The sequence below is a fragment of the Equus asinus genome, chromosome 3, assembly GCF_041296235.1.
Source record: "Equus asinus isolate D_3611 breed Donkey chromosome 3, EquAss-T2T_v2, whole genome shotgun sequence".
NCBI lineage: Eukaryota > Metazoa > Chordata > Mammalia > Perissodactyla > Equidae > Equus > Equus asinus.
Genome location: NC_091792.1, coordinates 85,485,641 through 85,511,928, shown reverse-complemented (window position 1 = coordinate 85,511,928; position 26,288 = coordinate 85,485,641). Strand labels below are relative to the sequence as shown.

At 37.7% G+C, this 26,288-nt stretch overlaps 1 protein-coding gene across 5 annotated transcripts in view; it reads right to left on the bottom strand.

Moving 5' to 3' along the window:
* The window catches only part of UNC5C (unc-5 netrin receptor C), a 358,229-nt gene that overhangs the window by 265,769 nt on the left and 66,172 nt on the right, over nucleotides 1-26,288 (bottom strand). The gene's annotated exons all lie outside the window — the stretch shown is intronic.

Genomic DNA, 26,288 nt, shown 5'->3' with positions numbered 1-26,288 from the left:
CATTATTAATCTGGGGCCAGAAATCTTTTTTATGGGCTTAAGAATTTCAAACTAACAAAAATGGAATCTAGGGTAGGAACGAACAGGGCTGCCCCATAATGCTACATTTTAAAATATTACAATAATATTTAAATATTACAATAATATTTATTACATTAAATATTACTTTTAAACTCTGTTCTGGCCATGAAATAGGAGTCACTGAGCTAAAAAGAAGGTTTAGGGGACATCTGTATCATATCTTTCTACCAATAGAGTTTTTGCTGAATACGCTTTTTCTGTTAGGTGAAAAACAAACATGACAATAGAATTTTTTGTTGTTTCCCCTGCATATCGGTTTCTATTTTCACAGAAGTTGACTAACATACTGCTCTAGTTTGCCTTTGCCATTCCTTCCTTTTTCTTTCTAAAACTATAAAATTTCTCTCTCATTTTTTCCCTCTCAACCTGAAAATATATAGCCCCTTCTCAGAGCTAACTGCAGAAATAAAAGGACTCAAGTAAAATCTCTTCTAAGGCCTTTCAAAATCAAAACTCTTATCTTTTCAGGATAGGTTGATTATAAAAATATGCATTCTCTGTCAGACAAGTAATTGGTACTCACAGAATTTTTGTTTAAATGAATAATACTGATGAAATTTTATTGAGGATTTACTAAAGCTTTATACGTGTTGCCTCCTTTAATCCAACGATTCAGTGAGGAAGCATTGCGATTACTATTGTTTAATAAAACACTGAAGTTCACGTGGCCCCAAAATTTAAATGGTATGGCAGGAATTTATAACCAACAGTCTAACTTTTATCCACTAATATATAAATGAATGAATGAATTCCAAAATTACAACTTCCTTTGGCTTGCTCTGAAAAGATTTCTGACTTCTCTTATTCTGCAATTCCAGAAAATTTATGAGGACATTCCTAGCACCTTTTCGTTTATACCCCAGCTCACCGCCTAGGAATTTTCCTGGGTTATTTACTCACTACATCTATTTCAAGAAAAAACATAAAATTAAAAGGAAGCCTGTGTCCCATTTGAAAATTTTCTTTGATTAGAGGCAAAAGAGGCACTTTAGAGTTACAGGCAAAAGTTCAGTGTTTCCCCCGTCCCTTCCAACTCTTGAATTTCCCTTCAAATCCCTAGTCTCTCCCTATGTTTAATATAGTAAAGTACACTTGAAATTCAAGTCCTATCATACGGCTTCATAATTGTTACTTTATGTTCTTTCCTATAAGAGTTGACTCTGAAAATGTACAAAATCATTCAGTAGATTGACCCTGTATCATTCCAGTAATCACTGTATTAAAAGTCCCTGAAGGTCCATTAAGGTATCAGACTATTCTGGCTCCAGACCTGCCATTGTCTATTTTGGTTCAATAATGATTATGCACATGTGATTGACTGAGAATATATCAGACTCATAAGTCACATTGTAAATGGACAAAATACAATAAATGTATACAAATAGACTATAATTACAACCCAGTTCAATATAATACATTTGATAAACTTCTTTAGAAGTTATAAATATTCTAACAACCTTGTAGATGACTCTGCCCACAGTTTTATCAAGGATAATAGAATTGGAGGCAGAGCAGTTAATGTGGGCTCCAACTCCTTCAGAAGTAAATGAGGGACTTGAATGTGGCATTAGATCATATCACATTGCCATGATGGTGGACCAGGTGATCGCAGCATGGCCTGAAAGCATTCCCCTAAAAGACTCCCACACAAGAGAGCAACCATTTATTGTGATAATATTTATCGCAATACAGTGTCGTGAACACATGCATTCCTTGAAATAACACTGTTCTCAACTTTGTGTGCAACTAGCACTCTTAGAAATATCTTTCCGGGCTGGCCCAGTGGCCGAGTGTTTGAGTTCACAAGCTCTGCTTCGGCAGCCCAGGGTTTTGCCGGTTCTAATCCTGGGTGTGAACATGGCACTGCTCATCAGGCCATGCTGAGGCAGTGTCCCAAATAGCAGAGCCAGAAGGACCTACAACTTGAATACGTAAGTATGTACTCAGCAGCTTTGGGGAGAAGAAGAAAAAAAAAAACCAAAAGAAATATCTTTCTATGTTTTTTTCAATAATTTTCTACATGTGTAACATATTTATCAGTTACTCATGGATTAGGAGTTTGTATGAACTAAAATTCATATAACATTAAGCACCTTACCAATTATTTTAAACAGCAATTGAAGTTATTTTTCATAATAGTCAATCAGTCAAAATATACTGACAGGTACTAACTTCTGATTCCATTTGTTTCTTGTGAAATTGAATTGTTATTTGAACCAAATACAAAAAAACTGCATTTTTGAAAAGGGATAAGTGTAATAAGCTACAAGAGCTTCCCCAACAGGACTGTGTGTGAGTAACTACACAGTACAAGCCTGCTTCTGAAACTGTCCATATGGATGGTATCAAATTCAAACTTTTTTTTTTTGGTGAAGTGTAAAGAATTTTTCAAATTCCCTTGCGATAAACTTGCTTTTTCAAAAGTACTATCCATTTATACATATGGATACACAAATACTAAATTTAAAATTATAATTATTTTATGTTATACATTTATATATAAAATACAAATATGTATTTATAAACATAACATATAAATATATTTAATAGCATTATAAAAACTTTTCTCTGTAGAACAATGTCAGCAGTTAGCAACGTGCTTGTTTCTCTTTGAATGGCAACTGTTTACGGATCTTAATTACAGCTACAAAATCCCTTTTGCCAAATGATGTAGCATAATGATGGAAGTGACATCCCATCATATTCATAGGTCCACCCACACTCAATGGAGAGGATTCTACAGGGTGTCTATACCAGGGGGAAGTCACCTTGTGAGCCATCTTAGAATTCTATCTACCACACACGTAGACAAAAGATGCTTATTGCTTACAAGAATTATAAACAGTGTAACATTTTCTACACAGGCACAATAGCTGGTTTAAAATATTTCAGATATTTTCTGATACTCATCATATTACATTCTGGAAAGCTACATTTTATTAATAGAAAATATTCATAAATCTTAATTTTAACTTATTCACAGTGACAACTCTTCTACTTAGTTGAGTACTCTAATGATATAAACAGATCCTCTGTTGATTCTTTCAGAAAGACTTGAAGGGAAGACTTCTTAATGTAGAATATCTCCTCCTCCAAGGACAGTGTAAGGCTTGAAATTTATAATAACCCACTTCCTATTAGACTGATTGTTCCCATAAAGTTAAGGTGTGATACAGTTCTTTTCCAACATGGAGCAGAAGGCAGGAATGAGTCGAGTAGATGTCAGAGGAGAGAGATTAGAGAAAGCAGTTGTCGCTTTCCTTGTGATTAATGTACTGTATTATGAACACATTATGATCAAATGTAGGTGTAAAAATATTCTCCTAAGTAAAATGATAAACTATTGTTGGCTCATTCAAAATACAATTAAAATCCAAAGAGAGAGAATCAAGTATTCACATTAATCTAAATACCATTTCCATTTTACCTGAGAAACATTATTTCAAGGTGATAAATGGAAATAACACTAGTGTTAAAAATAATACATTTGCATTATTTTCTGGTCAGTTAAGTTGTTTCTATCACATTATCCTTAGTTTTTTTTCTATAAAAAAAACGCTAAGACAATAACTCTGAGTCTTTAATTGGGCAAGTCCACCTTCAGCATACTGTTGCCAGTGCTCTTTCAATCCCTTGTGTAACCCAGCGCCTGCCACGAAGGAGGAAGTCAAAAAGAGCTGACTTCAGGGTGACTATCAGGGTGATGATATGGACGATGCTTACAACGCTGCTGGTAAAATCAGACTCCTTTCCCAGCTAACCCAAAATATCCTTTCATATGCAGAAACTTAGCCAAATAAGAGAAAACATTTCTTTGCTTCTTTTGATTTTCTCATTTTTATCTTGTGGTTATACGATTGGCAGTTGGAACTATTCATTGACTTTTTATTTGTTTACTGATTCCCACAATCCTTTTCTCAGTCAACTTGATAGAGCTTTGGGGTGTTTTACGTGAGGGAATAGAGAGAAAATGATATGCTGTAATACCATAAAATATAACCACATTCGAAATTGGTTATTGCTGCTTTTTAACTGTTATTGAATGGGCAAAATATTTCCTCAATATTTGCTCAATTTCCCTCCTTCTCTCTACAGTCATGTATCACTTAACGATGGGGATACGTTCTGAGAAATGCAATGGTAGGCAATTTCATTGTTGTGGGAACATCATAGAGTGTACTTACATGAACCTAGATGGTACAGTCTAATACACACCTAGTCTATATGGTACTAATCTTATGGGACCACCATCTTATGTGCAGTCCGTGGCTGACCAGAAATGTTGTTATGTAACACATGGCTATATAAATACCTCCTGTTTGACATAAGTGTGTGTATACAGATTATACCTAAGTGAATACACAGTAAATAATTTATAAATTTAAACAATGAAAAATGGAACATTCAAACCAGTCATAGGATAATGGCACAAGGTAATGGCACTATGGATTTATTTATAAATTCAAGAAATATTTATTGAGTGATAAATATGTTCCAGATACTATATTAGGCATTGGGGACAAATTCACAAACCAGACCCATTCCTGCCAGTAAAGGCCCTTATCAGCTTAAAAGCATGCTACCGGAGAACATGGGCAAGTTAACCTCGAACCTAAAAATGAAATCCTCAGGAAGAATTCCTAGTTCAAGGGTAAGTTACCGTAATACGGAAACACAGAGGAGGCAATTCTGTCTAAAGGGAAACACAGGGAAATCTTTCTGGATGATTTCAGAGTAAGAATTAACCCCTGTAAAGTTTTAGATCTTTCCCCCCCCAAAATCAATTATCATTAGCATGTATCATGGGTTTATGGGGTTAATCATTTAAAAACAACTTACGCAAGTGATTTTCTTCCAATGTATTCAAATAAGCAATGAATGGCGTTCCTCTTGTTGATAGGTATATTTAAAAAATTTAAGTGTACGTTTAAGTGTACTCTTTGATTCTCCAGATTACATGATTAAGGTAGATAGTCAAATTACATACTGCAAAGTCAATACATACATCCAGGCATTTGAACCAAAAAAACACACGGTTGGTGAACAGTTAGGGGTCATGAAGGGGTGAAGGCCTTGAGGCTGCTCTGCTAGTCTTCAAGTCTTTGAGGGTGGCAGTGTCTTTGATCTGTCTGCCTTTGAAACAAGGAAACCTGGAACTATCTCAGATGCTCATTTGATCTGTTTCTGGCAGGCCACGTAGTCCTTCAGCTGCCACCCTCAAACATGCTATGTTCGTGCCATAGGCTAAACTTTGGGCTTTCATGTTGGAGAAAAACCAGACTTCCAGTCACATGGAGGGCTAAAGAAAGGGCTGATGCATAAGGTCAGTGACTGGAGTGGCAACCAGGCTGTGGGATCTGATGCAACCTCCGCACGGGGGAGAAGTGGCCACAGGAACTATAGAAGCATCAGTAACAAGTGAGAACAAGAAGCTTCTGCTGCTTAGAGGCAGGCTGCTAGGGAAGAAGTAGGGGCAGGAGAGGTCTCAGCTTAGGAAGACACCAGGCTTTCCTGATTTAAAGGGCAAGAAGCCTAACTGTGCAATGAGCGGTGAACATGGAATAAGGCGCAAGCAGAGGTGGAAGCTCAGGTCACAAACCCTGAGGAAGAAGGATGCAGGAAACCATTGTAATGGAAAGCAGGAAAATGGAGCACGGAGCAGAGGACAGAGCTGGAAGCTAGGGAGTCTCAGTACTGAAAAATCCTCCAAGAAAACCTCTGAGTAACCTACATTACATACATGACTTGTGAGACAGAGAGAGCATAATGGGGCTTATGGAAACGTGGGACATAACAACTCTCAGATTACTGTAAGTGTAAAATCTCAGCCTGTGCCTTATAGCAACATTTACATCTGTTTAACCAATCATTCATGTACTCAACAGGCCTAAGTTGACTCAATTTCAAACCATAGTGTTGGATACTGCATACACAAAGATGAATAAGAAACATGTCCTGCCCTCTGCGGACAGTCTAGCGAGGGAAAAAGCTATGTGAACAAGACAGAGATTTCCGTTCTAAGTACTTTAAAACTCTACAACTATATTACTAAATTATTAACATTCAGTTAAATGATGGAGCATTTTAATAAAGTAAGTGCTGACCCTTACTGTAAATGAGCTTTCTCAGGAAGGGTAAAATGAAATACAACAATATCAGTCCTTCTATAGAAGCTGAAAAGATGAGTTTACATAGAGAACAACATGCTTTATTATTCACAAGCTGCCATTTTTATCACATCACAGCAAAGTGTTGGATATGTGCATGACGAGAAACATCTTATTTTATTGACCCAATAAAATCTGTTTGGAAACTCTTGACACTGAACCACACCATAAGGTTCATCTAAAAAGCTCTGTATTGGTTTACTTTTAGGGAAAAATATTTGGTGAAGGCTAAGTCGGCCTGCTGGGGGGAATCGGCATCATTGGCAGGCTGCACGATAATGAATTGGTTCCTACAGAAATGGAATTGTTACTGTTCGTTTTTGTCATTTAAAGTTGATTCATGTGCTGTATCTGGCATTTTAATCTTAGCATTTGAGAGCCATTCCATCTTTCTTTAAGACATGAGAATTAGTCAAAGACAGTTAAAGACGACAAGTATGGAGCACAGTCTCATTAAGAAGAGTCTGATTAGAGAAGTTTCTTTCCAAGCCTTACGAATTATTATTTGGCAGTATCCTGTACGGTTTGTGAAAGGCTTTTTTAAGCTAGAAAAGTAAGAGAATCTAAAATAGTGCTATTTTAAATTCTTTAACTTAAGAACATTATTGCATGTGCTCATGCATTATCCACAGAAAATTTAATTACATATAAGGTAAAAGTTCACTAATAATACTTCTAAATGTCATAGATCATTTCTTAATTATAAGTAAATTCACATTATTCTTTAATTGAAATGATTTGTGGGAATTATTTGTTTTAATTTCTCTTATAAATCACTGTCTTATTTTCTTACCATGAGCATGAAAAAAACTCCAAGCAGGCTTATGTTTCGACCTGAATTCATTGAAGGTGTCTTCCCACCTATCTTTCCGGCAAGTTGTGAAACTAAAGAACACTTTTTTAAGTAAATAAATATAAGAATGACTTTTAGAACTTAGAACATTTACCAGTTTTCTGAAAGGGGTTAAGTACTAAATTTCAACTTTGGGCAAAATAAGTGAACCTGAAGAGTTCTAATGTTCAAATAAGGCAACTGGGTATTAAATAATGAAAAAGAAATTCTTTTGGAGCCTTTCACAGAAAGATGATCTGGGCTGAATGTGCATCCCCAGCGACGGTGAGAAACATGTGACCCGAAGTCCCACATGAAAGCTGCACGGGTCGCCTGCGGGCTGTGTTAAGTGAACAATAAAAAATTTAAAACGAACGGCCACAAAGACTTAGGAACACTCAAGAGGAGAAGTGGATGAGTCATTTTGAAGAGATGCTGCATGTCATCCATCCGTGTCAGGGAATGGCTTCTCAAGCCATATGGCAGCCAGTAACTTCCATCTCCAGAAAAATGAAGGAATGTGGAGGATTTACCACGAAAACTGTCATATCGACACACTTTGAGGTGGAAAATTATCCAAATTCTCTAATGTAATAAAAAAAGATTAGAATATGTAGTCTCTTGAGTCCCTTTGAACTCTCAAATTATAGAAATCATTGTGTTACACTACAATATTGTATGGGATTCACGGAAAGTTCTAGCTGCGTCAATATGCATTGCCCTTCCTTCCATGTAGGAAGGAAGCCAGATAGTCCTCTCACTCCTAGCCTTCTGAACAGAGTTGGTGGTTCTTTAAGGTAGATCTGCACCATTGTTTTGGGTAACATGTGGGATGGATAAAAACGAATAGAGAATATTCAGTAGTTTATTCTAGGATCTAGAGCAACTTATATCCTAGAAATTAGAAAACCTAATGATGACAAATACATACAAATGGATCCAAAGCTCCAAGTTTTTTTTTTAAAGCAACAGTTGGATTTGCACATTTTATTTCACTTCTATTTCAGGGTCAGGACCAGAATTAAGCGATTTCCCCCTCTTTGTACCCCTATGCAGGCCGCAGAACATGTATTCTGTCTTCACAATATTCAGGGCTTCTCCTTCTAATACTTTGACTGTAAAACTTGACTGCCCCATATCTTGTCCTACACTTTCCAAAGTGCCAACAAGGTCATCAAGTAACCTTGATTCTCATGGGCCTGTATCTGGGCAACAGCAATAAGTGTGTGTTTTAACAATAGATTTTTACATGTAAACTCTTTAACACTGAAAACGTCAGCCCAGAGAGGAGAGATATTTTGAAGATCTCAAAATAAGTACAAATATGTCTAAACTAAATCCCTGCAGGTGATAAGTTAAGGTTCTGACATCCGTAGCTTAGTGAAAATTTTAATGAATTCGTTTAATAAACATTCACATAGCGCTATGCTATGGCAAACACAGTCCTAGTGCTGGGAAAACTGCCTTGAACAAAAGAGACAAAAATATTGGCTTTTATGGAGCTTGAAATCTAGCAAAGATAACAGACAACGAACAAGATGTATGATAACAATCAACATATAATACACTACATATACACTACACATATGTTGGACAGTAATTAGGAGATAAATCAGGGCACTTGTAACTTCTACAACTAATCCTTAAAATTAAAAGGAATAAACTCATTTAATTCCATTTTTCCCTGTGTAACCTTACTGGAAGCAGAGCAAGAAGAACAAAACATTGGCAGTAAAACTTTAGATGTTTAGGAAACATATCCCAGGCTTTGGAGACATTAATTAATTCTAAAGTCACTCAGTACCTACTACTACCTATTAGGTTCTATGCCTGAGTTGAGCTATGGATGGAAGGGTGAATGAGATAAAATAAATCCCAACCCTCAAAGACAAATCACACTATTATACTGTTATACTTTTAAAAGCCATTAATAAGTCTCGTAATAGTGTTATTTCAGTGACCAGAGATATTTTCTTTCTTAATAAACATGGTGGTTTTAAGATACGTCCACCAGTTCTTTGATGCTACTCCCATCAAGAAGTGGAGCCTAACTGCATTCCAGTTGAGTGTGGACCAGATCTAGTGACTCACTTCTAATGAACAGAATAAGGTGATGGACGGTGTCCAACTTTTGAGAGTGAGTCGTAAGAGCCACTGTAGTTTCCTGCTTGCCCTCCTGCTCTCTGTGAGATCGCTTGCTGTGTGGAAGCCAGCTATCATGTCGTAAGGACACTCAAGCCATGATGAGAAACTGAGGCCTCCTGCCAACAGCCACATGAGTGAGCCAACTTGGAAGCAGAACTTTCAGCCCTAGTCAAGCTATCAGATGACTCCGGCCCCTGCTGATAGCTTGACTGATACCTCACGAGAGATTCTGAGTCAGAACCAACCAACTCAGACCAACTCCTTTAAGATAACTGATCCTCCTAATCTGTGTAAACATAATAAATGCTTTTGTTTTAAGCTGTTAAACTTTTGGGTAACTTGTTATGCAGCAATAAATAACTAATGCAATCATGATTTTGAAGGGTAGAGAAGGCAGAGGATAAATAGGTAATGCAATCACCCTGTGTGTGTATGTGTGTGCATCTATGTGTGGAGAGAGTCACAGAAAGACCCACCATAAAAAGAGAGAGAGGGAAAGCATGTAGAGTCCTTGCAATATGCATTTATTTTCTTTTCAGATTGTCCTTGGAATTTACAATCATCATTCTGTAGCAACATAACCCATAGTTGGCAAAAATTGCTACATAAAGATAAGTTTTGAAGAACCACAAAATTATGTGAAAGTTAAATGAGGCCCTGTGTCTGCATACTCATTGCATAAAATATTGTTTCGAGGAAGGCCTCTGAAGAAGGTTCAGTATTTTAAAGGGAAGGATGCGTGAGCAAATAAACATGGATCCATTGATCATTTTAACTTGAACTACCTGGTGGGCAGAGGATGGACACAGCACCGGGAAGAAGATAGGGACCGCAGCTTTGGGTGAGATCCGGCCCTGGAAGGGCAGCCCCCTTGAGTAGCTCTTGTGTTGGGGGTGAAAGGAGGGTGGTGGATAGTAAAAGGCAGAGAGAAGGAAAAAAATGGCAGCAGTGTGTGATGGCAATAAATTATCAGAGCGAACAAAGTGAGTACTCAAAACAAAGTAACGCTATTTCATAACAGGTTTGAGGTGGGTCAGATATTTATCAAATTTTATGCTTAACAAACATTTATAGCTAGAGCAAGAAAATAAGCAAGATTCTGGTTTGACAAATATTTCAAGAAGGTGATAAAGCAAGCCCATTTCCAGCAAGTCCACATTATCTTTATGGTCTATTTGCTTAGCTAAGCGGAAATTACTAATTATTCTTTTTAAACTGCAAGGACCGGCCTTGTTAAAAAAAAAAAAAGAGAGAGAGAAGTATGAAATATTTAATCTCTCAACAAGATAGATTAATGGCGCTGAAAAACTTCTAGCTATCTATAGCGAATGCTGAGAAACACTTAAACATTTTTTTATCCTTTTGAAAGATAGAAAGTTGGAAACCATTATCCAAAATGAAGCCAAATTAGGAAATTTAGAAGTATTCTTCATACAACTTCTTAAATTTAAATATAGGAAGAATGGCTGAAACTTAAAATTCTTTATTTCTGAGGGCCAAGAGAGGGGGAGGGAGTCAGCCAGTGGTGAGGAGGATGGAATTAAAAGCAGAAAAGAAAGATTTTCCTGAAGAATGTTGATTTGGGTTTGAAATTAGATGGATAAAAATAATATAAACATATTATATTATAAATATAAATAAATAAGTGAAGGCCTCAAGTATCTCTGTTAAATATAAAAATAAATCTAGCTCTGCAGAAAATAAGAATTAGGGTCAGAGCACATTTTGCATATTTTCTGTTTATTTCCTTAAGAATAAGGGCACAGCCTGTTACTTACAAATCTATTAAAAATTTCCAAAGCCCTTGGAATTGAAAAGCATAGGTGTGCTTAAAATAGCTGCTGAAGGAATATCAAACAACACTTACTAAAAAGACCAGAATGGAAAATATTTTGTAGCTTCCATTTGATGGCTTTGCTGTAAAACAGTCTGTCATAGATATATTTAAAGAAAAAAATACTTTCCATTCTAAAGTATTTTAATTAATCCACAAAGTGTAAATTAAATTCCTGTGAGGAAGGAGTGAGAGGCCTTTCACTTCACATTTCCATCACGAGTTCCACTTTTCTAATTAAAGTTTCCAAAATATTCTTATATGAAATCAGTTCCAAAGTATTTAATTTTCTCCCTGTTTTGCCAAGCTCCCTCAGATATGGGGAGCATGAGGGATAGATGACTACTGACTTTTCAACTATATAACTTTTAAGCCATTGATGCAATGCAAAGTTGTCTTTCTTAGGTAACAGTTTTGTTTCATTATTCTCCACATATCTAAATATCATATGTCTCTGATGTGAACACATGACTAAAGAATGGAAACCCAAAATGAATGGTTCATTTTACCCTTTGCAGCATCATTGCACTGCAGCCTGTCCCCTGTGCTGAGCCCCATGGTACACATATAAATTCACCTTTCAATCATTCGTGTGGGTTAATGACATTGAGTAATAGCACATTAGCAAAGTGCCATTCCAGACACCAGCCAGGCATGCCAAACAGATCATCTGACAATCGTTTCAGATTCATTTTCCACGAACAGAAACACTGTTCAGGCTTATTAACTGGCAAATCTGCATAAGGCAGAGCGTAGAGCACAGAGCCTCCATTAAAAGTAGCAATCTATCTCATTAATGCAGTTGACATGGATATTTGGCCCATTCTATTGTTGTAAAATCTGAAGAAAAAAAAAGTTCCTGTTCAACGAAGCTGTCGTTTATTTGTAGCAAATTCTTATCATGTCCCTTATGCTTCATTGAAATAAAAGGATCATAAATTGGTTAATAACAAAATTGTTACTCAAATATCCTGTATTATGCTGCCAACAGTACAGAACATTTGAAATTTAACTCCTAATATGTTCCTCAAAATATAATCTGACGATACACGCACCAATGGTAATTAATGCTGACGCCTCATCTTTTGTATTTTGACTTTGTACTTACAAGTTGCCATAAAACTTACCCTTGAAATATGTGATCAGGGATCTGTTACACTGCAAATATCTGCAACCTACTTTTAATAAAGATACACTCGCCTAAGATTTCTGCCCTATCTCCATCCATGGTAACCTGGGGTCCTGGTTTATTTTAACACTTATGAATGGGAAGTTCAACTGTGAATACTGAAGTTCTCACTCTATAGCTGAGCAATACATTCCCTTTCTGTCTCTCGGGAGCGTGCTGCTTCTTTGTGCTGTATGAACAACCTGTTGTATCCTTTTGTCTTTTGCTGGGAAGCTTCCCTGCATCTATCTTCAGATTTCATGATAAGAGCAAATTCCATTTAGAATTCATCTGTCTTTAACAATGGTTACATTTTCTGCCATGTTCACTTGATACAGATATAATTTTATGTTAAATTGAGGTGACCTGTTCTTAAGGATTCATTTTCAAGAAAGCTATCAAAAGATGAAGTCTTATTAGAGATGGTCACTTACAGGAAGATTGTCAAAGGCAGTGACCTATGCTTCAATTACTCAAGAAATGTTAAGATCTCCGCTCCTCTGTGCCATATTCCAAGTCTAATAACACCTGCACTGAAAAGTTCTACTCGGGGCACACAGTAACCATAAGTGATTTAATTTGAGAAAGTGAGATCAGCGCAAAGTCTCAGAGTGGCAGAATTCTGGAAGGGAAATGTTCGTTAGGATAATAGTTCCCACCTGACAATCTGTTTCTTTTCAAGGTCCCACTCCCTGACAGAGATCGCAGAGTTTTCCGACCCTGGTAGGCTACAATTACAAAACACATTTTCCCTCGGCCTTCCATTTTCTCTATGTTGACAAAGACAGTGATATTTCATATAATCAAATTCCTTGCTTATATCACCTAAACTTTCAACGATAAATTCTTCCTTCAATGGTTCTGTACTTGATATTTTCCTTTCATTCAGAAACCATTAGTGCTATTTCTCCCCATTATGTTTATATTGCACAAAAATGTGCTTGCATTCCTCAGAAGCGATTTGCCTTCTGTGACTGGCCTTCTGCCATAAAGTTGAGACGTAATCAAACTAGGCTTGAAATATACAGATATATATTTAATTGTCACGCATATAGTTAAAAAAAGATACGGAATAACTGGATAGAAACCAATAACTTGAGGACCAGGAAATGCAGAAACATATAATTATACACAAACAAAAGCACAAAATAAAAGTAATGGAAAATAAAAAAACTTAGAAAAATTCATGGATTATCATGTACAGCTCAACACATTTCACAGATTGAACCCATTTGCTCATCCAGCACCAGATCAAGAAAGAGGACTTTACCAGAATCTCAGAAGGTTCCCCCCTTAGGCTGCCTTCCAGTCCCCACCAGCCCCAAGCGTTGCCACTGCTCTGACTTCTGCTCTGGCACTTTTTATGTTTGCTTTACAATGCCTTTAGTTAATAAACATGGGCTTGTCTGTATCATCAGGCACATTCCTGATGAAGGTGTCTTCACCTTCTTGCCTCTACCGCTGCCCACTCTGCACTGTAAGCAGCTTCGTCTGTGAGTTATCTTGGGGTTCTTCCTCCCGCTCTGTTCACTTGTAGCTTAGATCCAACGTCTCCGCTTTCCTGACAATGAGAGCATAAGCTAATTTTAAGTTAAGACTCTATACTCTCTTCTCTGAAAACTGACGTAAGATCGATGAGGAACTCCAGGGGCCCCATGAAGGATCTATAATTGAAGAGAACATGTGAGATCTGAATCTGAGACCCATTTTGTGTCTTGCTTCAGTCATTCCCTCCGTCTCCCAGTCTATAAAGGAGAGGTAATAATGACACCCGACTTGAAGGGCTGCTGAGAGAACTAAATGATGGCATATATTACAAATACGCTCATTAATCTTTGGTGGCTGGACCCTTCCGCTCCACTTCTGTTCTGTGACACTCAGAATATTAAAAAAGAAGTTCAGCACATTTTGCTCCTAGAAAACCTCTATGTCAGTATTAATTTTTTAATATAATTAAGTGGTCTTTTTAGTTTTTTAATTATCTCTCTGTCTCATTTGTTTTGCTTGCCTTTTCATTTTAGTTTATATCAAAATATTTAAAAATATAAAGTCAGAAGACACTCAGAATAAAAGATATTCTGCGTGATCAGGGCATTAAATTCACTGTCCCTCTCAACACACAAAAGGATTTTAAAAATCAGTTCTTTCATACTGAAACAAACAGCTACCCACCTGGGAGACCTCAGAACTCACTGGTATCCATCTTATGTCAGCCTCTCCTATTTTTCAGAAAAATAATTTTTTTAAAAATTTCTCCTTCTTGCTTAACTCTGAATCAAAGCTATTACCAGCTCCTTCATTTTCTCAATAGGCAGCAAGATCCCCAATAAGAACAAGAAGCCCCCACTGCATTTCTCAGAGGAATAAAGTATTTTCAAAAGTCCACGCAATTATGGGGCCGGCCCCGTGGCCGAGTGGTTGAGTTCGCGCGCTCTGCTTTGGTGGCCCGGGGTTCAGCCAGTTCGAATCCTGGACGCGGACATGACACCTCTCTTCAAGCCATGCTGAGGCAGCATCCCACATGTCACAACTAGAAGGATTCACATCCAAAAATACCCAACTATGTATGGGGGGGAGGGGCTTTGGGAGAAAAAGGAAAAATAAAATCTTAAAAAAAAAAAAAGTCCACGTAATTATGCCAGGCACATATTATGCTTCCCCGCAATACTACATACTATCAAGTCTGGCCAACATTCCTAGTCAGATAAGCAAATACTTCTGAACGAAGACCATAGGATGCGTTGTAAAACCTTAACAAGGCCCATTCTCTTTCATTAATATTCAGTAACTTAAGTCAGTTTGTACAACTCTTTACTTCCAATATATCATTCCATCTAACTGCATTGCTTGGTCTTTCCTTTTAAACACATCCTTTCTAGAACCAGAGAGCTGCCCTCTGTGCTTGTTGCAGTAAGAGCCCATCTTCAGCTGTGAGCCATGATCTTTCTTCAGATCTCTGAGACATGGATTCGTGAGCTCCCCAGTAAATATTTCTGTTTGAAAACAGTTGGCCTCCAGTCTTTGTAAAGTCTTAAAAGGGCTGGCATCTACCATCCCCACAGGGTACTTTGCAGTTGTAAAAGGGATGTGGTTTGGCGGTGACAGACAGTGAGCTATTTTCTTTGCTCCAGAAGGTGATAGTAGATTATAGGTAAAATGTTACGCAAATTAATAAAATCTTGCATAACCAAGTGAAATATAATATAACTTTTTAAAACTGGGGTGTCCATTAGTCTTGTCAGAGAACATTTCCTTTATCTCAATTTCCTTTTCTCAATTTAAAACCCCCCCAAAATTCATATTTTGCTATAGTTTCTAAAATGTCATAATTTTTTCATATGCTGCTAAGAACCATACATCTCACAATTACCAAAATACTAAAAAGCAACCAGAAAATCCTAGATGAAATAAAAATTGCACCGGCTGAAAGCAGCTGATGTAACTCGAAGCACTGGGGCCCAAGGGCCAGGCCGGAGCTCCAGTCCACGGCCCCTCCTGCTGTGGGAGCTTGGGCAAGTTTCTCACATTCTCTGAGAGCTGGTTTTCTCATTCATAAAATACACACAGTAAAACTTGAACTGCAATTTGTTGTGAGGATAAACAAAGACTATCCTTTGTTTTACCTGTATTAACTTGTGTCTCATGCCAAAAATTAAGTGTCCAATGAAAGTAAAGTATCATTAGCTACTAAATGGGGACTTAAAACTCTCATATTTATGTGTGTGTGCATGTGTATGAAAAAAAATCCCAAATACATATTGGTTTGGGATGACATTTTGTTCCGATCAGATCAAGCCAATGTGATCATGTACATGGTTAATACTTTTCTGGCAGGGGTTCAAAATTTTTTTTGGAAGAACAGTATTGCTTTGAAGAGAAGAAAGGCACATAGCTACTTCTACTAATATTTTACTCATAAAAATACATAGTTTAATATTAAAGAATGCATATTATTACAGTAAAAATTTTCTAGACATTTTTTAAAATTTAATCTTCTTAACCTTCTGAGGTGTATACTATTTTTATTCCTAATTTACAGATAAGAAAACACAAGCTAGTAGACATCAGGGGTCACCCTGACTTTCCCCCAGGTATCCCTGCATCCAGAGCCTGTGCTCTTCTCCACAGCCTTATGTGCGGAAAAGCAATCTCACACCCAGTTCATTCATTTGGACAGATCTAGAATCTGAGTTATGACTGTGACCATCGGTAGAAGTATGAGAGAGACAGCAAGGAAAATAGAGAATTAATTTTAGCTTGAATAAAAACGCCTAACGTTAACCACTATATGATGAAGTTAGACGGCTTATACATTTTGGGAAGGAGTAGATGGTGTGTAAGGATGCAGGGAGCCGTCCTTCTGAGACATTGGAGAGCAATTTGCCTATTGACTGTGACATGGATCGGGTACCCTGGGAGTGGTATTTAGCCCAGTGATTTTGTTATTTTTTTTGTTTTATTTTTTTTTAAAGATTGGCACCTGAGCTAACAACTGTTGTCAATCTTTTTTTTTTTTTCTGCTTTATCTCCCCAAATCCCCCCTGGTACATAGTTGTATATCTTAGTTGCAGGTCCTTCCAGTTGTGGCATGTGGGACACTGCCTCAACATGGCCTGACGAGTGGTGCCATGTCCAAGCCCAGGATCCGAACCAGCGAAACCCTGGGCCGCTGCAGTGGAGCACGCGAACTTAACCACTTGGCCACGGGGCCAGCCCCTCTTTTTATGTTTTATACTGTACATAGGCAGTCCACTAATTTGGAAATAAGATTGCACTGGGAGAGTTAAATTATAAAATCAATACAAAATAGATCATAGGAAAAACTGCAACATTACTTTAAAGAGATTCCCAATTCCCAAGCCAAAGACCTAAGTGATGATATTAAAACAACCAAGAAAAGAATATGTCTAAGGGGAATTTATGTGGACTCGAGAAAGGGAAAGCATCTGAGCACCTGAAGCTGGTGGAGCCATGCTCAGCACTGCTCAGGGGAGAGGGCCCCATGCTCTGCCAGACAGGTACATCCTTCCATGAGATGGAGGGCCCAAGAAGCCAGGGCTCCACACCCTCAAAACTAGAATTCCTTTGGACGGTCCTGCTCTGGTCCACATTCACCAAGCAGCTTTCTGAAACGATCACTTGCTAGACAACACACCAGCCTTTCTTCATCAAGTATGTGTTACATTTGCCTTCCCTAAATTTAGAATAGTATTGTCTTCATAAAAAGCATGATTTGTGTGAAAAGCCAGCTAGACACAATCGCCTTTCATTGCTGTTGTACTTTAGAGAGAACATCCTTAGGCATGATAAGCTCATACTTATACTCAAGAGCACAGGCTTTGGAGCTGCATTACTTGGTTAGAATCCCAGCTCTAGTGTTTACTACACATGTGACCCTGACCAAATTATGCAGCCCCTCTCTGGGACCAATAACAGTACCTACTCTATAGACAGATATGCAAATTACATAAGCTAATGCGTGGAAAGTGCTTAGAACAATGTGTGGCACATAGTTCTCAATAAATTTTAACTATTATTATTGTTGTTGATGTTATCGTTATTACTAGATTTTTAAACTCACTTCTATAACTCCTCAAACACAATACCCAGCACTGACCCTTCATTCGATGGTGATTTTTCTTGTTTCTCACTACCACTCTCCCCAAGATCACTCACCAACCGCTCCTCTTTTAATACCTCTACTACCTGACATTTACTTTCCATCATCAGCTAATGACATCCTGGACACTCTTCCACCTATTTCAGTGGTTCTGGATCGCTTCATATTCACCATATATTCTTCCTGTCATCTTTAGGGACAACAGTGTTGACACTAATGACCCTTCCAATATCTGGATGGTTGTTTCTGTTCCACGCTCTTGTAAATTAAACTGATGCATCTTTCCTCACAAGCAGTTCAGTTAGCCTAAATTAGCACAAGTGACTCTTCTGTATTTATTATTTCATTATTTAACTCTGTCAATAATAGGCACAACGGTGTATTATGTCCAGAATCCAGGGTTAAATTTTATTTGGACACCTACCTTTGGAACTGTGGTACAGACACCTGCTTGCTATTGTCCGGATGTTTGTGTCCCTCCAAAACTCACATGTTGAAACCCTAATGCCCTAGGTGATGGTATTAGTAGGTGGGGTCTTTGGGAGGTGCTGAAGTCATGAGAGTTGAACCTCATGGATGAGATTAGTGCCTTATAAAAGAGGCTCCAGAGATCCCTAGCCCCTTCCACCATGTAAGGACACAACAGGAAGGTGCCAGCTGTGAACCAGAAAGAGGGGCCTCGCTCAACCATGCTGGGATCTTGACATTGGACTTCCCAGCCTCCAGAGTTGTGAGAAATGAATTTCTCTTCTTTATAAGCTACCTAGTCTGTGGTATTTTGTTCTAGCAGCCTGAACAGACTAAGAGACTGCTTTATTCTTATGTCTGCTTGTATGCAGACTTACATGATTTTGATTTTCCAGGTCATTCCTGATTTTAAATCATCTCTCCTACTATCTTTATTTGTACATTCTTTCTTGTTATGTTTCTCTATTTCTGGTTAAAAAACTATGATCACTGCCCCTTTGCAGGTTCTATGACATGGAAGTTTAGACCATGGCTAGACCGCTGAGTATATGATTAAAGATCATGCCAGAAGCAAGAGGTATGTTTTGTACTCTGAGATATGGGACAGACAGTCAGTCACCCTTAAGATCAACGACTGCTAAGCCCTGTAATCAAGGCACAGGATAAAGAAATTAAGTTTTACAGAGATACCCTCAGGCTTGTTTTCATACTGCAATTCCATGGGGTTTGAGCAAGCTCCTTAAGGTAACTGTTCTCTGCTTCCTGAAGTTGTCATGAAACACTACAGTTTTAGTCATCTTTCAGCAGGGAATGAAATACAAGCACAATCTGAACTCAGAGACGCTAAATTTAGATCTTCCCTGAGTTGTCCAACCACCACAGCCTGCGGAGTGTTTAGGGAACAGTCAACCACTGACAGGCTGTGAAACAATGACAGAGGGAGGAAACTTTAGAAGTACTTACCAACACGCCCTGGAGGAGCAGCTGAGAGACCTGGGAATTGGCATTTATTTGACAAAGCGCAGACATTAGAATCTAAGGAGGTAGGTAGGACCTCTAGGCTATAGACAATATCTGCAGCCCAGGGCGCTGCCTAAGCACCAGGCAACTCCCAGACAGGGGCTGCAACCCCAAATCTAGTTTACGGAATCAAGGATTTTCACTCTGGTTGTCCATCAGAATCACTGAGGGGATTTTACCAAACACAACTGCTAGGCCCCACCCCAAGGAATCCAGATTCAATTGTTCTGGATGGAAGCCCAAGGATGAGTTTTTCTTTCCTTTTGGTGAGGAAGATTTGCTCTGAGCTAACATCTGTTGCCCATCTTCCTCTTTTTTTGTATGTGGGTCGCTGCCACAGCATGGCTGACAAGTGGTGTAGGTCCACACCCAAGATCCAAACCCCTGACCCCGGGTTGCTAAAGCAGAGCATGTCGGACTTAACCACTATGCCACGGGGCTGGTCCCAGGATGAGTATTTTTAATAGCTTCTCTGGATGATACTAACATGCGCCCAGGATTGAGATCGTGAAGTATAAACTGCAACAGAGGACAGAAACTGTGTTAACACTTGAGCAGACAGCAATGCCACCCTCAGTTACCTACATGGATATTTGGAACAATATGGAGGTTCCGAACCTAAAACTACCATCCAGTGGAAGGTCCAAAATGCCAAATGAACAGTTTTTGACAGAGATAAAAAGTCCTCGTATTCATAAGGAATAGCTTAACTTATAAGAGAACTAAGAGTGTGACTATATTCTTCACCCAGACCCCATCCACCCCACAAGAAAAAGGAATTTACTTTTCACAGGTATGATGGTTACTTTTCTGTGTCAACTTGACTGGGCCAAGGAGTGCCCAGATATTTGGCTAAACGTTATTCTGGGTGTGTCTGTGGGGATGCTTCTGGGTGATTTGAACATTTGAATCGAATCAGTAGAGAGAGTAAGGCAGACTGCCTTCTCCAGTGTCGGGGGCCCTTGTCTAGTCCACTGAAGGAAGGACAGAACAAAAAGGCTGAGTAAGTAGCTCTCTCTCTCTTTGTTCATCTTCCAGCTGAGATGTCAGTCTTCTCCTGCCTTTGCACTCAGCCTGGACTGGAGCTCACACCGCTGACTGTCCTGTTTCTCAGGCCTTCAGACTCACACTGGAACTCTATAACTACTTCTCCCGGGTCTCCAGCTTAAGGACTACAGATCTTGGGACTTCTCAGCCTTCACAATCATGTGAGCCAATTCCTTAAAATAAATCTCTTTTTGTATATATATATATTGATTCTGTTTATCTGGAGAACTCTGACATACAATGGGCCTTCAGTTTACTACTTCTGAAATACTTATTACTTTAGGAAATAGCTGCCTATAAATGCTAGTTGCCATGTTCTCAAAAATTAGCAATAAATGCTATCATTTGCATGTATATGATGGAATCTGGCTGAGAACTTTCTCAAAGGCCACCCCGTGTCATTTTTCTGCCCCCGTCATTTTTCTGCCATTGCACACAGCCTGCTTATTATGCCTCAGATGAAAAGAAAAAAAAGAGCATGTTAAGATGACCACAATGGAATTCACTGGAACAGCAGCAGGGAGTTCCAGCAGTTCCCACAAGACAGCCCTTTATAAGCACCAGCCCATCACTACCTTGTTTTCAAGACCTCCTGCTAATAGTAAATGCCTGGGTTTTGGTTCTGGTGTATTAGACTGTCCACTGGCAAAGAACTCAAGCTCCATTCAGGCATAATAAATCATCGGTCTCGCACTAGCAAATAATTCTCCCCGACTCCCTTCTGTCTTCCCCTTGACAGCTCATCTCCTGTCAAGTGAACTAAAAAGGGTATTAACGTTCTTCATTTTGCAACCATTAAAGTCCAATCAGCACTTTTCACATTATCTTTAACTCTTTCTCTTTATTTTATGAATGCTCACTCCTTAACTCTACCAAAACAAATGTGCAATGCACAAGAATGTGATTTTCCTCTGCTCATCATATTAAAAGGAACTGACCACTGGAAATCTTAAATATAATTATAATTTTAAGTTGGTAGAACATGACTTTAGTATAAAAACTGGTAGCCTGATAAGCTTTCCTCACTTCTCTAATCAGATACCGTCCCGTTCTAAGAATGAATAAAATAAAGCTAAGAAACAGATCTCTTTACAGTTCTATTTTCTATTCTCATTGATTCAGTTTGGCTCAGATGCCTCACAAACAATCACCCAATTCAGGCCTGTGCTGACCTGCAGGGTTCCCTCTCCTTGGTACAATCTCTCCATAGAGTAAATGCACCCCAAGTATGGCTGTCATCCCCCATTTTTACTGTTTTCAACTTGGATCCCATTAAGCGTAAGGTAAATCTTAAATGACTAATTTTAGTGATACACTCAGAAACAAAGAAAAAAACAAATTAAAGTAAAAAAGCAGTTCTTAAAGAATTATATATGATAAACTAAGTATACAGAGGAAAGGAGTTTCTCAACATTGTTCTCAGGGCACCCAATTAATTAATTAATTTGTTTATTCATTCATTCATATTCTAATATGTCAGGCACTGTTCTAGGCATTGGGGTTAAAATGGTGAACTAAACAGAGTTTTTGCCCTATAATAGCTTACATTCTAGTAGGAAGAGACAAACAATAAAGAGACAAAACAAATAACCATGTATATTTATTAGTACATCAAGGAGTGGTAAGTGCTACAGAGAAAAATAAAACAGGGTGGTGAAGAAGGGCCTCTCTAAGGAAACCTAAAGCAGTGAGGGAGTGAGCCAGGTGGGCGGGTCTATGTCGGGCTTTGTGGTTCATAGTTAGGCCATTGGTTTTTCCTCTGAGTGAAACAGGGAGTCATTCAATGACTTTGAGTAGAGAAGTGACATGATCTGACACATTAAAAATGATCATTTTTGCTGCTCTGTTGAGACTGTCTTGTAGCAAAGTGGGGTTTGAACCTTCCAAACTAATGTGAGAGACATTATTCGCGCTCAGCAGTTTCAGGTTTCCTTTTTCTGCCTGGGCATACAAGGGGGTACATTTCCCGGCCACTGTGCCTTTGGTGGGGCCGCAGGACTAGTGCTGGACAATGAAATGTGAGCAGTAGTGACATGTGTCAGTTCTGTGCTGAGACTTCAGGATTCTCCAGGCTCTCTCTTCCCTTGCTGCTTCACCTGGTGACACTGAGAAGGCACAGTCTCTGTCAGCCTGTATCCTGAGTGACTGTAAGGAGCTCCCTAGCTCCCCTAAGCTCGCCAACTTAAAGTAGACATTGGTGAACAAGATTTGATTTTTTTTGCTGTTAAGCCACTGAAGTTTGGAGAGTTGAGAGTTATTACTGCAAAAGCCTCATCTGTTTTGACAAAATCAACTAGCTGGGAGGCTATGACAATAACTCAGACCTGAGATGACAGTAGTTTGGACCAAGGTGAAAGGAGTGGAGGTGAGATTCTGGGGAAATTTTGGAGGTAAAAGAAAACCATTTGACAAATTCTTGTTATCTCTATAAGAAATTATTTTCAGGATTAAAGCATTTTGTAAACTTTTCTTCTTAGTTATAAACTGTTTAACAAATGACAAATATAATCCATCCAAGTATATATAATCTCTTTGGGCTGATGTAACATAATTATTATAAGTGGTCTCAAAACAAACACAGTGGAGAATATCTGACATTTATATTCTGCTTCCCTTTCTTTATAATGATCATAAATTTAGAAAAGAGTATAAATTTTCATTTAATGGAGCATGGTATCTTATTAATTACATGTTCTGGAAACGATTTCCAATAAAATCATGTATAATTAAAAAAAACTCACTGCATTAAACTGCACTGGGAACTGGACAATTTCGACCATTATAATGATACTAAATGAGCTGTGCTTAAAATTGTGCCTAAAGTTAAATACCATAAGCTATTTATTTAGCAAACATGTAGTACGGAAAGCATGATGTATGGGAAACTCTGCTAGGCACTTGAGTCATGGTCAAATAAAGAAATTATTGACCTTTCTAAGATCAATGTCTACTGCCCTAAGTAATCCACTTATAGTGTTTTTAAGATCATGATGTATAAGGACCATCATGTGATCCCAAGGTAAATTAACAGTGTCCTAATATCGTATAACACAACCTCCTTCCTCACAAATTAGTGAAATACTTCATATTTGCCCTGTGCATTTCACAGCTTTATAAGTACTTGAAAATGGAATGATTATCATACTGATGATTAGAATGTGGCCCCAAATTAATACAGGCAAGATATGCAACATATCTTGATTTTTAGTTATTTTTAAAGGGAAAAGGAAAAGACGTTGTTTTGATCAAAGCTTGTCATTTCTCCCACAATTTATTTTGTCACTACCTCTCAGTTATGGGTTTAAAAGGGTCGAGGCTATCAGGGAGGGTTCTGTAAACTACATTTCTGCTCAACTCAGACAGTCACTTCTATGAGTAATACTAGCGACAGAAGATTTGCAGGCTCAGCCATGCGTTTAATTACGCAATCTTCCACTATCTTTTCCATTAAGAATATTGTGATAGTTAAGAAAATGTTAGACAACATGAAATGATTTTATAAATTTATGTTGGAAATGAACTCTAAAAATATTTTTCTTAAAAATATCAGGTTACCCAAGCGGCAACCTTTTACTGAAATTTTTTATCTGATTTAATCAGCTTTGATTTTTTTTTAAAAAAGAACATTATCAGGTTTACCTTTTTAGTTTCTGATTTGTTCAAGTTCAAAATGTCAAATATACATAAAAGAAAATAAAATGTATAATTTCAGAATTTATAACCATTACAGAAGTTTTTATTATGTTAGCCTTAGAGTACAAAATGTTTCTGAAAATACTGCATACTCACCAAAGATAATATGAAAGCCTTAACATTCCTTTCATCTAAGTTTTAGACTATATGTAAGCATCATTTTCTAGGCTATCATTTCCTAATCTACAAAATATACGCATTCACCATCGACAGTCCCTTTCCTCTCTAACATTGTTTGACTCCAAATCATTGCCATGTCAATACTCTTTAGCATCCCTTCTTGACATTCCTGCTGCCACTGCCTCAGTTCAGGCTCTCCTCCCGTCCTTGAATAACACAGTGGTTTCCTGAGTATACGGTACTCTCCTCTCCAGTCTGGACTCATCCCCAGCCGCCTCCACACTCCCGTTAGAGTTATCATTCCCAAATGCAAATCTGATCCTTTGAGTCATTCCTTAGTTTAAAAAGTCTCTAATGTATTTCTTCTTCCAGATCCTGGAAGAATCCAGATGGTCCTGGATCCCACCGTCTGATTTGGATGCTCCTCCTCCATGATCCTAGCCCCCAGAGCATTTCTCTTTTACAGAACTTATCACAAAGTTCTATGATGATTCAATTCCATCTTTCCCTCTAGCCTTGTCGGGAGTAAGTAAAACATTTATTTTGGGGTCCTTTGTGTGTAGTATATTACCTTGTACCTAACAGTGAACAGTATGTGCTTGCTGAATAAACAAGGGAGTGAATGAATGGCCATCTCTAATACCTAAATGCAGATTTTATTAAAGGACTGAGGTAGCAAATTCTCTAAGACTCTATAAATATTTATTCCCATTTGAAAATATTCCCATAAATCTCTAGTAGATATTTTGCCACAAGAGATACAAAAGGGAAATGCTATATAAACTCTAAACTCTGTGGTATACTTTTTAATAGTCATACATAAAATCACTCAAAGTAAAACATTGCTTTTTGCCTAATTTATTCTATTTAGACAAAGAAACCAGACTTATTAGATTTATGAGATGGTTAAACATGCTGTGTATTGATTTACACTATAATAAATACTTATGTGCCACCAGAAAGTTTTTTGTTTTAAGAAAGAAACTACAAATGTTAAATGATATATTAGAAAACTCCCTCCTACCACATCCTGGTTATTTTAAATGGAATCTAAATTTGGGATCTAAGTTAAGAGAATACATGTAAGTTCCACGCAGCATAATTCAGAACAGGAAGTTTCCCTGGTAACCATATATAGCTTGGCAAGCAGTAAGAGAAACTATAGCCTTAGGTTCTGGTAAAGAAATAGGAAGTATACTTTATGACCTTGAATTCGTTATTAGTTAACTCCTTCTTCCTGGGCTATGGCATTATAATTTAGGTTTGTCTTTTCCATTTAAGTCAACTGTTTATAAGTAGGCTGAAGAAAATTTTAGTAAATCTCATCCCATTTTCTTCAAAAATATTCAGATGCTTTGTATTAGGAGTAATAACAGTGATAGTTTCTACTCTTCCTTTGGTTAACATACTGGTCCAATCAACACAGCAATCTTGAGTCTCCTTCAGTCAAACTACAGTGAGGCGAAATGACTTTTTAAACCCTCTATCCTATATTGTTCTAGAAATAACCATTCAGTCAATAGCAGGAATACTGATGTGAAATTTATTTCTTTAATGTAATTTCTGTGAACATAGATAAAGAAATCTGAAAAATAATGTACTATTGAATGCCATATATTACCACTATTATTCATATCATTGTTACTATTTAAAGTAACAAACAGAAATATAATGTTCTAAAGAGAACTTTTGTTAATTTACTTGATACAAATGCAAGAAAAGAAGACAGATGAATTACACTTTATACTCTCCCTAACAACAATAATCCAGCTCTTCCTAGCTCTGTTTTAGCAGATTTTAAAAGAAATTTTTTTAAGATCGAACAGTGCAATACTTCCATAGCTTCTGAATGTTAGTCCTTTAGTAAGAGGCGCACACCTAGCATGTTTTGAAGTACCAATGTCAGTTCTCTGGATTCTGTGATTCTTCACAACCAATATTCTAATTATTATATACGATTTAGGGACAAAAATGCATGTACAGGCAAATTCTACCATTAACAACAGGAACCCATAACACAAATTAATGGTAGCACATGCCCCTTAGTGGTTAATATAACATTTACAAAAGCTTTTTGTTAACTGTAGCAATAT